Consider the following 12385-nt stretch of genomic DNA (forward strand, 5'->3'; position numbering starts at 1 on the left):
GGGCCATCTCACGGAATTACAGTTCTGGCTCGTAACCCTGTATTTATATATTATCTTTTGTATTTTCAACTCAAAACCCTGTATTCATAAATTATCCATCGTATTATTACTACTATAAATTTATTTAATAAGTCAGAGGGTCATTTTTCGACCTAAATAAAATCTCATTTAGGTTTAGATATCTGTAATCACTCCCAGCAAAAGAAGCAAATCAACACATCGCAGCTATGGAGAAGAATCAATTTGTTGGTTAGGCAGTGTGGTGTAAGTAGTAAGAAGGGTCGCTTACCACCACGGTGAACACATGCATCCCGCCACATAAAGGGATGCATTAAAACAGTTCAAAAAGAAGCACATTTACATGCTTGTTGTACTCCACTGTTCCCATTCTATACAAAACAGACGCTTCGTGGGCGAAAAGGACAGTTAACCAACAAAAAGAGCAAAAATTGACCAGCATCAATACATTAAAATAGCATTTTGACTCGAACAAAACAAACTTGCGAACACTTTAACGGGCATTACTAAGTGAGACATCTACTGGGTGCTTCTGACATAACAAACCATGCACAATGAAACTGAGTTGGATATCATAAAACATAACCCATGTGAATTTCCACAATAACTCAGGCAAAACAAACCAGTCACCGCATTGTGACAAAGAACCATTAAGTCATCGCTGGGTTCACATGTTGTTTTGACTCCAACCAAAACAAACTTTCGAATGCATTCTATGATTGAGTTGAGACTACCGATCCTGGCATCCCTGCTTAGATATTGTGAAAATATAACGTTGGAGAAGCTTCCATGGGATGCACCAAAGTTGCAAACATCGCATAAACTGCCGAGACTGGCATCACGGCTTAAATACTTTGAAAATGTGACCTTAAATAAGCTACCATGGGCTGCACCAAAGTTACAAACATCGCATAAACGTATACAACTGACACAGAAAGGGGCAATGTCCGAGGGAAAAAAGATTGCAAAAAAAGGCTACCTGCATAATTATTTTCAAACGATGCAATTCAAATCAATTTTTAAATGACTTATCATGTTAACACTGATTCAAAATTTCAAAGCTCCAACGTTCAATTTCACAGCTTCATGCACCAAAACCGTGACTGTAATTCAAGCTGCTATACTCTGGCAATCGAAACGAACGGCCAAATCCTCCTGCAGAAACATTGAGCTCCCTTGCTTGTACCTAGAAATATAAGATCACATTGTAAAGTAATTTAAAACTATTGTTTCCTAACACACCATCCTAAGTTTACAATCAGGTATAACATCGATAGATCTTTAGTCAACACGATGAACCCTATATTCCTCGAACGGATCCGTTTTCTCGACAGATTGGAATTAACAATCACTCAATGGGAACTAAACTCCTAACTAAATCAAATAAACTAATGTAGAATTTCTTAAAACACAGTCAAACATTATATATTTTCTTCTGGAAACATTATATATTTTCTTATTAGGATTTGATCTCCAGTTCTACAAACAGAGAAAACAATCCAACTGCAAAGAAATCCATAAAAACACACACAAGTCCCTTTAAGACAGATAATGAACAATTTCCACGACACTTTGGGATCAGATTTGAAACCCTACGGCGCCTGAAAAACCAATTAAAAGGCACCATCCGTATTGTGGGAAATACACCTGAATGTCACGGTTTCGCGCAATCATCAGAGCCTTGGCGGACCTACTACCATGGTCTTTTGGTTATCTGGGCGGCCGAACATCGGCCCCTGCTCTGCCCCTGGCATAACAAAGTTTAGTGCCTGCAAAACTTCTCGTTTCTTCTTCAGTTATGGGCAATGATGGATCATCGATGCAGATAAAACTTTAACTACTTTCAGCGCAACTAATAACGGTTCATTTTAATTACCTTCACCTCCTAATTTCAACGGCAGGTTTATTTGATTTGCGATGGGATGAGATCGCAGATCGCATATGCATGTGTGCTTGGTTCCTCCGCTTTGTTCACTTGATTTCCCGGATTGCGATGGTGCGATTGGATTAGATGGCATATCCCAAATCGCACTAATGTGTGTATGCTCCAGCTTGGTTTCTCCACTTGATTTCCCCGATTGCCATGTGCGATTGGATCAGATCTCATATCACAGATCGCACTAATGTGTGTATGCTCCACTTTTGTGTTCCGCCTAATGCGATTTCTGCGATGGGATCCAATTGAAGTCAAGGGTTGAAGTACAAGCCTCCACCAAATGAATTTTACGTGAAGTAAAAGTTTCTTTACCGTGAATAAATGTCAGTAAAACAGTAAATGGACTGTAGGTTGGTAACTTTTGGTAAGCATTTTAATTTCATTTCACTGGGAGTATGGGCTCAAGTAATAGTTGGTAAAAGCATTTAATTTTTATTATTTCTTTTACGGAAGCATGGTAAGTGAAAACGTGAAGTAAGTTCTTATTGTTGATATATATATGTAATGTTTTTTTGTTGTGTTGATGAGAGTGAAGAGGGAAGAACGCAGCAGTGCGTATGAAAATATACACAGCAGTGTAAAGTGTATTTGTAATGCACAACACTGCGAAGTAAAAAAATAGAACGCAGCAGCGTATGTAGTTTTCACACCAGTGTGAAAATTTGAAAAGTGAAACAGAGTAATCATTTTTGGAATTGGAACTGAAGTATTTATGTGTAATCCCTCTCTGAGAGGAAGACCCATTTTGTAACAACAACCTTTTAAATGAATACAAGTTTTATGTGTGTGTGGGTAAAACTCTGTGTTCTGAAAACATTTTTTTTGTCCCACTGTGCTAAGATCCTGTGTGTGAAAAACAGAGCATTGTTCGTGATTTTGTTTTTGGAATTTTACCAGAAAAATTCCCAACAGTGGTATAGCGTTGTTCTCTGGTCTTTTGAGTTTGAAATCACCTGAAATTTCCAACAACTGGTATTGGAGCTAGTCCAAGCTCTGTGAAGGTGTCAAAGAAGCTGAAGGAAGGTTCCTTTTGTTGCAGCAGTAAATCTTCTCCAGCAGAGTGAAGTCTCACGCAAAAGGATTCAGGTATTTTTCAAAGTTTTTTTTTTTTTTTTTTTGTGTTGTTGTTGAAGACAGTCTGTTATTTTAAATACACACTGAAGTATTTGAAGCATAGTTAGGAGTGCAAGAATGGCTGGCACCAGCACCAGCAATAGCATGGGTATGCAGCTTCCACTATTTGATGGCAAAAACTATGACTATTGGGCAATAACAATGAAAGCCTTGTTTGTTTCCCAAGACTTATGGGAAATAGTTGAAGATGGTTTTGAACAACCAGCAGATAAAAATGAGTTTAATGCATTAACTCAGGGAGAAAAAGATTTGTTGAAGAGCTACAAGAAGAAGGACTCAAAAGCCCTCTTCTTCTTGTATCAAACAGTGCATGGAAGCGTGTTTCCAAGGTTCGCAACAACTAAGACATCCAAAGAAGCATGGCAAACTCAAGACAGCCTATCAAGGCATGGAGAAAGTGCAGACAGCTAAACTGCAGTTGCTGAGGAAAGATTTTGAGAACTTGTGCATGAAGGAATCAGACAATATTGACTCATTCTTCACTCAAGTAATTGGCCTGGTCACACAAATAAGATCTCATGGAGAGATACTTGAAGAAAGGAGGATTGTGGAGAAACTATTGAGGTGCCTACCCTCAAGATTCCATGTGATTGTCACCACCATAGAAGAGACAAAGGATCTCTCAAACTTTTCAGTTGATGAACTTCATGCATCACTGATAACACATGAACAGAGGTTGATTAGAAATGAAAACTCATCTCTAGAGCAAGCCTTCAGAACTCAAATGTCCTTTGGAAGAGGAAGAGGTCAAGGCAGAGGAAACAAAAGAGGAAGAGGCAGAAGCCAGAACAGAGGTGGAAGGAACAGTCCAGCAAATGCTCAAGGAAGAGGCAGTAATCCAAATCAAAACCAAGGCCAAGGCAGCAGCCAACAAAGTGGACAGCGTCATGCTCAAGGACAAAGGTATGAAAAATCCAATGTCCAATGTTATTATTGTAAAAAATATGGGCATTATGCGAGTGAATGTAGGAAGAAGCAGCATGATATGAATAATAGATCTAGTGCAAATATCACTAGAGAAAATATCAACCAAGATAATGTTTTGTTAGCTTGTAATATGGCTGAAACAAAAAGTGAAGATATATGGTTTCTAGACTCCGGTTGCAGCAACCATATGACAGGAAACATAGCTTTGTTTTCTTCTTTAGATCAAAATGTGAAGTCACAAGTCACACTTGGGACTGATAGCAAAATTTCTGTTATGGGTAAAGGAGAAGTTAAAATATTTACAAAGCAAGGTGAAAAGAAAACCATAGCAGATGTCTATTATGTTCCTGGAATGAGATGTAACCTCTTGAGTATTGGACAGCTTGTTCAAAAGGGTTACAATGTCTTCTTTGAGAATGATGTATGCACCATCATGGATAGAGCACCCAGCAAGCGATGCATTGCTGAAGTGAGGATGACGAGGAACAGGATGTTCCCTCTTAGAATAAGAGCAGAATTGAAAAACAAAGAAGTAATAGCAGCAGTTTCCCAAGAGGCTCTCCAAAGTGTGCCAAAGGATGAAAATTGGTTGTGGCACTTGAGATTTGGACATCTCAACTTTGGAGGTCTTAACCTGTTGAGCAGAAAAGGGATGGTAAGAGGATTGCCATTGATAGAGAAACCAGACAACCTTTGTGAAGGTTGTATCTTGGGGAAACAACATAGAGAAAGTTTTCCATCAGGGAAAAGCATCAGGGCAAAAGCACCCTTAGAAATTGTCCACTCAGATTTATGTGGACCAATGCAAACCCCATCTTTAGCAGGCAGCCAATATTTTCTAACATTTATTGATGATTTTACAAGAAAAACTTGGGTTTATTTCTTGAAGAATAAAAGTGAAGTGTTTGAAAAATTCTGAAATTTCAAAGCACTCGTGGAAAATCAAAGTGGGTTGCGCATCAAAGTTTTGAGAACTGACAGAGGAGGTGAGTATATCTTCAAAGAATTTTTATGTTTTTGTAGAGAAAATGGAATATACAAGCAGTTTACAGCAAGGTACACCCCACAGCAAAATGGAGTTGCTGAAAGGAAGAACAGGACCATTATGGATATGGCAAGGAGCATGTTGAAGGAAAAGCATTTGCCAAATGATTATTGGGCTGAAGCCGTAAATTGTGCAGTATATATCTTGAATAGGTGTCCTACAAAAGTTGTGATGAAAAAAGTGCCTGAAGAGGCATGGAGTGGGAGAAAGCAAGGAATCACCCACATGAAAGTTTTTGGTTGTGTGGCTTATGCACACATTCTTGATCAGCTAAGGAGGAAGTTGGACAACAAAGGGAAGAAATGTATCTTCATTGGATACAGTGAGGAATCCAAAGCTTATAGGTTGTATATCCCATCTACCAAGAAGTTCTTTGTGACCAGAGATGTTCAATTTATTAAGGAGGAAGCTTGGGATGGAAGCATAGAGAAAACAGTTAATGTCAAAAACTGTTTGTCTCATGATGAAGATGATGAGGAAATGGTAGAAATACATCCCCAAACAGCAACGCCAACACAAGGACAGCAAGGAACACCGTTGAGGAGAAATGAGAGTGCTTCTCCAAGCACACCACAAGGAGGAAATTCAAGTGCATCTTCAAGCACTTGCACACCAAGTGAAAGAGGTAAGAAATTCAGAAACTTGAGTGACATTTATAATGAAGGAATGAATTCCTTATTTTCCTTGTATTGTCATGTTCATGACCCTATTCATTTAGAAGATGCTATTAAAGATAAGAAATGGATAGAAGCTATGGATGAGGAGATGAATGCCATAGAAAGAAACAAGGCATGGGATTTGGTTGAGCTACCAAAAGGTAAAGAGGTCATTGGAGTTAAGTGGGTTTACAAGACCAAGTGCAATGCTGAAGGCAAAATTGAAAGACATAAGGCAAGGCTGGTTGTTAAGGGATACAAGAAGCAGTATGGGAGAGACTATGAGGAGACTTTCGCACCGGTTGCAAGAATGGAAACCGTGAGAGCAGTGTTATCCATAGCAGCTCAAAACAACTGGAAAGTTTACCAAACGGACGTGAAGTCAGCATTTCTAAATGGAGTGTTAAAGGAGGAGGTTTACATTGAACAACCTCTAGGCTATGAGAAGAAAGGCCAAGAGCACAAAGTTTGCAGATTGAAGAAAGCTCTTTATGGGCTGAAGCAAGCTCCAAGAGCGTGGTACAGTAGAATAGATTCCTATCTACTCGAAAATGAATTTGACAAATGTGAGGGAGAATCCACAATCTACATCAAAGAAAAGGATGGTAAGATTTTAATCGTTGTCTTGTATGTTGATGATGTAATTTTTACACGTAATGATGACTACCTCATTGAAAACTTCAAATCAATCATGAAAGAAGAATATGAGATGACTGACATGGGTTTGCTAAGATACTTCTTGGGAATAGAAGTAGATCAAAATGAAAATGGAATTTTTATCTCTCAAGCAAGATATGTAAATGATGTGTTGAGCAGATTTAATATCCAAGAATGCAAAGCAGCAAACACTCCCACGGTAATGGGATTAAAACTCAGCAAAGAGGACAACAACAAGGATTTTGATCCTAGCTTGTATAAGAGCATAGTTGGAAGCCTTATGTATTTAACTGCAACTAGGCCTGATATAATGTTTGCTGTTAGCTTAATTTCCAGATTCATGGAGAGGCCGAAAGAAGCACATTTGGCATTTTGTATACTTTTTCAGAAAGTTCACATTTGGTTGGCTACACCGATAGCGATTGGGCTGGAAGTGTGGATGATCGGAAAAACACATCCGGTTATCTTTTTCACATGGGTTCAGGAGCAATTTCATGGGCTTCTAAGAAACAACCAATTGTGGTGTTGTCTACAGCAGAAGCAGAGTACGTGGCAGCTACAGTAGCAGTGTGACAAGCGGTTTGGATGAGGAGACTGTTAAGAAGTCTATGCCAAGAGCAGGCAACAGCAACGGTGATTTTTTGTGACAATAGCTCTGCTATTGCGTTGTCGAAGAATTTTGTGTTTCACAAACGAACGAAACACATTGATACAAGGTTTCACTACATCAGAGAATTGGTGAACAACGGAGAAATTGTTCTACAACATTGCAGCACTCAGGAACAGGTAGCAGACATCCTGACAAAGCCACTGGATCAGAAGAGCTTTGAATTTTTGAGGAAATGTCTCAGTATGATTGATAACCCAGCAGTTGAAATTAAAGGGGAGTGTTAAAAAAAATAATTTCAACTGCAAGTTTATTTGATTTGCGATGCGATGAGATCGCAGATCGCATATCGCATGTGTGCTTGGTTCCTCCACTTTGTTCACTTGATTTCCCCGATTGCGATGGTGCGATGCGATCCGATCGCATATCGCAGATCGCACTAATGTGTGTATTCTCTACTTTTGTGTTCCGCCTAATGTGATTTCTGTGATGCGATCCAATTGAAGTCAACGGTTGAAGTACAAGCCTGCACCAAATGAATTTTACATGAAGTAAAAGTTTCTTTACCGCCAGTAAATGTCAGTAAAATAGTAAATGAAATTTACTGTGGGTTGGTAAGTTTTGGTAAGGATTTTAATTTCATTTCAGCAGGAGTATGGGCTCAAGTAATAGTTGGTAAAAGCATTTAATTTTTATTATTTCTTTTACGGAAGCATGGGAAGTGAAAACGTGAAGTAAGTTCTTATTGTTGATATATATATATATGTAATGTTTTTTTGTTGTGTTGATGAGAGTGAAGAGGGAAGAACGCAGCAGTGCGTATAAAAATATACACAGTAGTGTAAAGTGTATTTGTAATGCACAACACTGCGAAGTAAAAAAATAGAACGCAGCAACGTATGTAATTTTACACAGCAGTGTGAAGATTTGAAAAGTGAAACAGAGTAATCCTTTTTGGAATTGGAACTGAAGTATTTCTACGTAATCCCTCTGTGAGAGGAAGACCCATTTTGTAACAGCAACCTTTTAAATAAATACAAGTTTTATGTGTGTGTGGGTAAAACTCTGTGTTCTGAAAACATTTCTTTTGTCCCGCTGTGCCAAGATCCTGTGTGTGAAAAACAGAGTATTGTTCTCTGTTCTGTGATTTTTTTTTTGGAATTTTACCAGAAAAATTCCCAACAGTGGTATCAGAGCGTTGTTCTCTGGTCTTTTGAGTTTGAAATCACCTGAAATTTCCAACACAATGGCTTCACATTTTTTAATCGTTCAACATATAATCTGAAGGTACACAATGATGATGACAAGTGAGCAGCAAGAACGTTTTTTCAAAAAAGAACGCGTTACAGAGTAATAACCATTGGATTGCCTCCAGTAATGGAGATCGTTCACCGAAGCCCAAGGTAGAAGCCAAGATCACCTCCATGTGAGAAGCATGTGATAGAGGGTGTGTCGTAGAAGGGGAGCCGCCCTGCAATGACCCATTATACGCTACTTCTGTTATCTGCCAAGTTGATGGACTGATGGTTCTTAATAAGAGTTATTGAAATTTAACAAAAATAAAAATTAGTATAAATACCGAGTTAAGGTTGAATAGGGAAAATTATTGTATTAATTCCAACATGGCATGGAATTGGTACATGTGCCACATGATTTTATTTAGTGGTTAAATGGTGTCAAGGTAGGAAAGTATGGGACACTTTCCTAAGCCAATGTAAATCAATGATATAGAAAGTGAAATTTTCTATTAATTGTGTCATCCATAGTTACAGCTAACTTGTCCAATGGTTACATATAGAGGGAGTGAGTAATTCAACTAGAATGAGTATATGTAATTTGAATTAGTCTCTATGTGACATTTTATTACAACTTTCAAATATTTTTGAGAGGGTTTTTACTGGAAATCACATCATAATTGGTTTGTCAACACAGACTTACATCCATCAAAGAAAATGAGAAAAATAAAATAGAAATTTGGAATATTTATGTAAATAGAGTATTGCAGTTACAAGTAAAGAAATAAATTAAAAAAGGGGCCTTGAACTAGAGATATGACAAATGGTATTGGAGACTTAGGCTCAACACTAGGACATAATGGGAAAAAAGGAGTATGCAGACATGTCCATGCATACAAGACATGACTAATTTATAAATTTAATAACAATAAGATTTGATTACTATAGAAGAAGAGATTTCATGTTTCACTGTAAATCAAAGTAAGCCTCAAAATTCAATTGCATGGAAGGAGGTCTTCCAGAAGGGTTTCCTAAAGCTCTACTATTAGTGATATAATTACGAAGTCATATTGACATCATGTTTGTCATTTAAATACTAAACGTTATGCTCTAAGTTTTATAATCAAAATGGAAATCATAATTGCAATACTGAATCCTACGAGCAATTCCCAACTAGACAATAGAAATGATAGCGGTAGTCCATAACTACAAATTTCTATATATTAGGGTGAAGGGAAAAACATGTAATTTTATAATCACAAATTCAAATGTTAGGGTGTGGATACTAAGGAAAAACATGTCACTTAACAATGATACAACAACTAAAGTAATGTGGAGAGGTTGTCCATCATAACTTTTGGAAAAGTATATTACTTACTTATTCATACAATTAGGGTTTGATTATTCAAATTTAAATCAGAACACTATTAATCCCATGGAAATAGACTTTTTTTTTTATTGGGTGACATCTCCTATTGTTATATAGGTGGAAGAGTCCTCTACATCTCTCACAAAATTTTTCACGTAACCACTAAGGAATCTCAATAGCTATTATGAGGTAAACATAATGTGTGTCGTGAGGAAATGGTAACCACTGGGAAATCTGAATAGACATTATGAAGTAAACATAATGTGTGTCTTGAGGAAATGGAAAACATTGGAGATAATGTCAAACTTTTATAACATGGGTGAACTAGTATAACTAGGCATATCAAAACTACAAGATTACACACTGTTTTACATGTAACCCATTTTATTCTAAGACTTAAGCTCATGGTGCACGGTTCCATTAATTATGATAAAAAGGAAATGTCAATTTAGATAATGTAGATTTTGACATTGTTTTCTCATTTGTAAAAAATTCTCTATGAGGTCCTTGTTCTAACATGTTTACTTTCAGTATGGAAAGCATATAATAATTGTTTATATTTGCACAAATTATTGATATTTTCATTCCAATTGACTTGTACATGTCAATATTAGAAAGAAATAATGACTAATATTTTAAAATTACTATAGACAATAAGCTAGGATTACCTTAAAATGTAGATGAAAATCAATAAATGAAGTTTCTAGAAGATTATGAGAAAAATTAGAAGTACAAGAATTGGATTATCATTAAATATATATATATATATATATATATATATATATATATATTGAACTTGAAAAAAAATGGATTCCCACATGTGCCAAATAGTAAAGGTATTTTTTCAATATTTCACAATAGTTTCTTGTTTTTCTTATATAAAACCCAAAAGCGATGCCATGTATTCTTGTGATTAAACTGAGGATGTGTGATCTATTTAACATAACAATAAGTATGATTTGATATGGGCAAAAATGTTGGGAAATTAGGTCCAGAAAGCTGTGTGGGTATGTGTAAAGATTTAAGCATAGATTGTTGGATTATGGTCAATACTTACGAAGAATGTATGCACCACCTTAGTCATAATATCTGGTAGGGTTGATATGACTAACCTTGAGCAAAGGTGTAAGGCACATAATACTGAAAGCTATAAGATTCACTAAAATCAATAAACCAAGTGTCACACATACTAACCTAAGAAGAATGAAGCATAATAACTTATTAGATGTATAAACCAACATTAATTGGGAAAAGAAAAATACAAACATATAGCATTTTTAAAAAGAACTGAAGATAGAATAACAAGTGGCAGTAGGAATCATCTTCATTCTTATCTCCTCGTGGTTACTAAGTGTGCTTCCCCGTAATTATATTTAAATTTCCCTATCTGTGCTCTTCCTCTCTGTCTTCATTACCTAAACTTCTTATGCAATGTTTATGGTTTTGTGGATGAGAGAGGCTCTATAGGATTGGTTATTGATCCCACATAACCCTCATTATCTTCAACCAGATGAGACATTGCATACCTTAGATATTGAACTATTTCCAAAAGCATGATAGTGGTGATTGGGTGTTCTCCTCTTAATTGTACCCACATCTTTGTGTTAGCTCCTACAATGGGTGTAGGGCCAATTTTAATTGTTGGTCTTATAGGTTAAGCGCTCCGAACTCCTTTCCCCATGGTACCTTCTCTCTGAAAACAACACATTCAAAGTCCCTATCTGATTAGACAAATAGGCAACATTTTCGCAACCACAAAACATTACAATTACATATAATTTTTTTCTTACCATGAAATATATATTATAAATCATACCTTCTCTCTCAACTCAAAACATTCAAAGTTGCTATTTGATTAGCCAAATAAGTAACACTTTTGCAACGAAAAAGACATTATAATTAAAGATAACTTTTTTCTTACCATAGAATATATATTATAAATAGGTCTATTTCATTATATGTCTTAGCACTAGTTCTTGACTGTGGCTCTTAACTTGGAGCTAATATTTTGTAGTGAGTGACTTTCAACCTAGCAACATAAGTGTACAAATTTTTATGACAATCTGATCACACCGAAAATTACTATGATAATGTCTTTGAAAATTATGATGTACAAATATTTGTACCCTAGGTTAATGTGACATTTGGGTTCTCCAATTTTCCACTAATAAACTTGGTATTAATTCCATATTACTTTCTATGGGACACCAGGTTCCATGGAAACCCTTAATGATCTTTGGAGCAAATGAGATCGTTCTTATTTTTCATATGTGGTTAAGGGTAACGACATCATTCCCATGCTCCCCTTTTACATTGTGGCCCATCATTTTGCAGCGGCAGTTGAGCTACCAAAGCCTAAGGCAACTAGGGTTCCAATCCCTAGGCTTATGCTGCAAATTATTATTTTTTGACATTGTGCTCTAATTTCGCGTCAGCCGTGTTCATTTTTATTTGTTTTAATTGAAAAATTGCATCGAACTTTTTCCTGGTTTCAAAGATGTTGTTCCTTCGTCGTATTATGATAACGGATATTATATTTAGTTAATTCCTACGATTCGGATGCGCCATATTTCTATTTATACTTTCACGTCGGATCGTGTTGTTCACCGTCTCATCTCATTCGTGCTTCATTTCTCTTTTTGTTTTTGTTCTATACCAATGGCTGCCTTGAAGCTAGTGTGGGGCGTTTGCATTTTCTCCCTTTTCCTGCTATCTCTTGGAACAGCAGTTTTAGGGCCGATGCCATCAGGTAAAATGGCTGCTTTGAACCTAGTGTTTTGTTTTCTTTGCATATTCGCCCT

This window comes from Pinus tabuliformis, chromosome J, assembly GCF_031772625.1.
Source record: "Pinus tabuliformis cultivar Carrire ecotype Pingquan chromosome J, CPIR1, whole genome shotgun sequence".
NCBI classification, from domain to species: Eukaryota; Viridiplantae; Streptophyta; class Pinopsida; order Pinales; family Pinaceae; genus Pinus; species Pinus tabuliformis.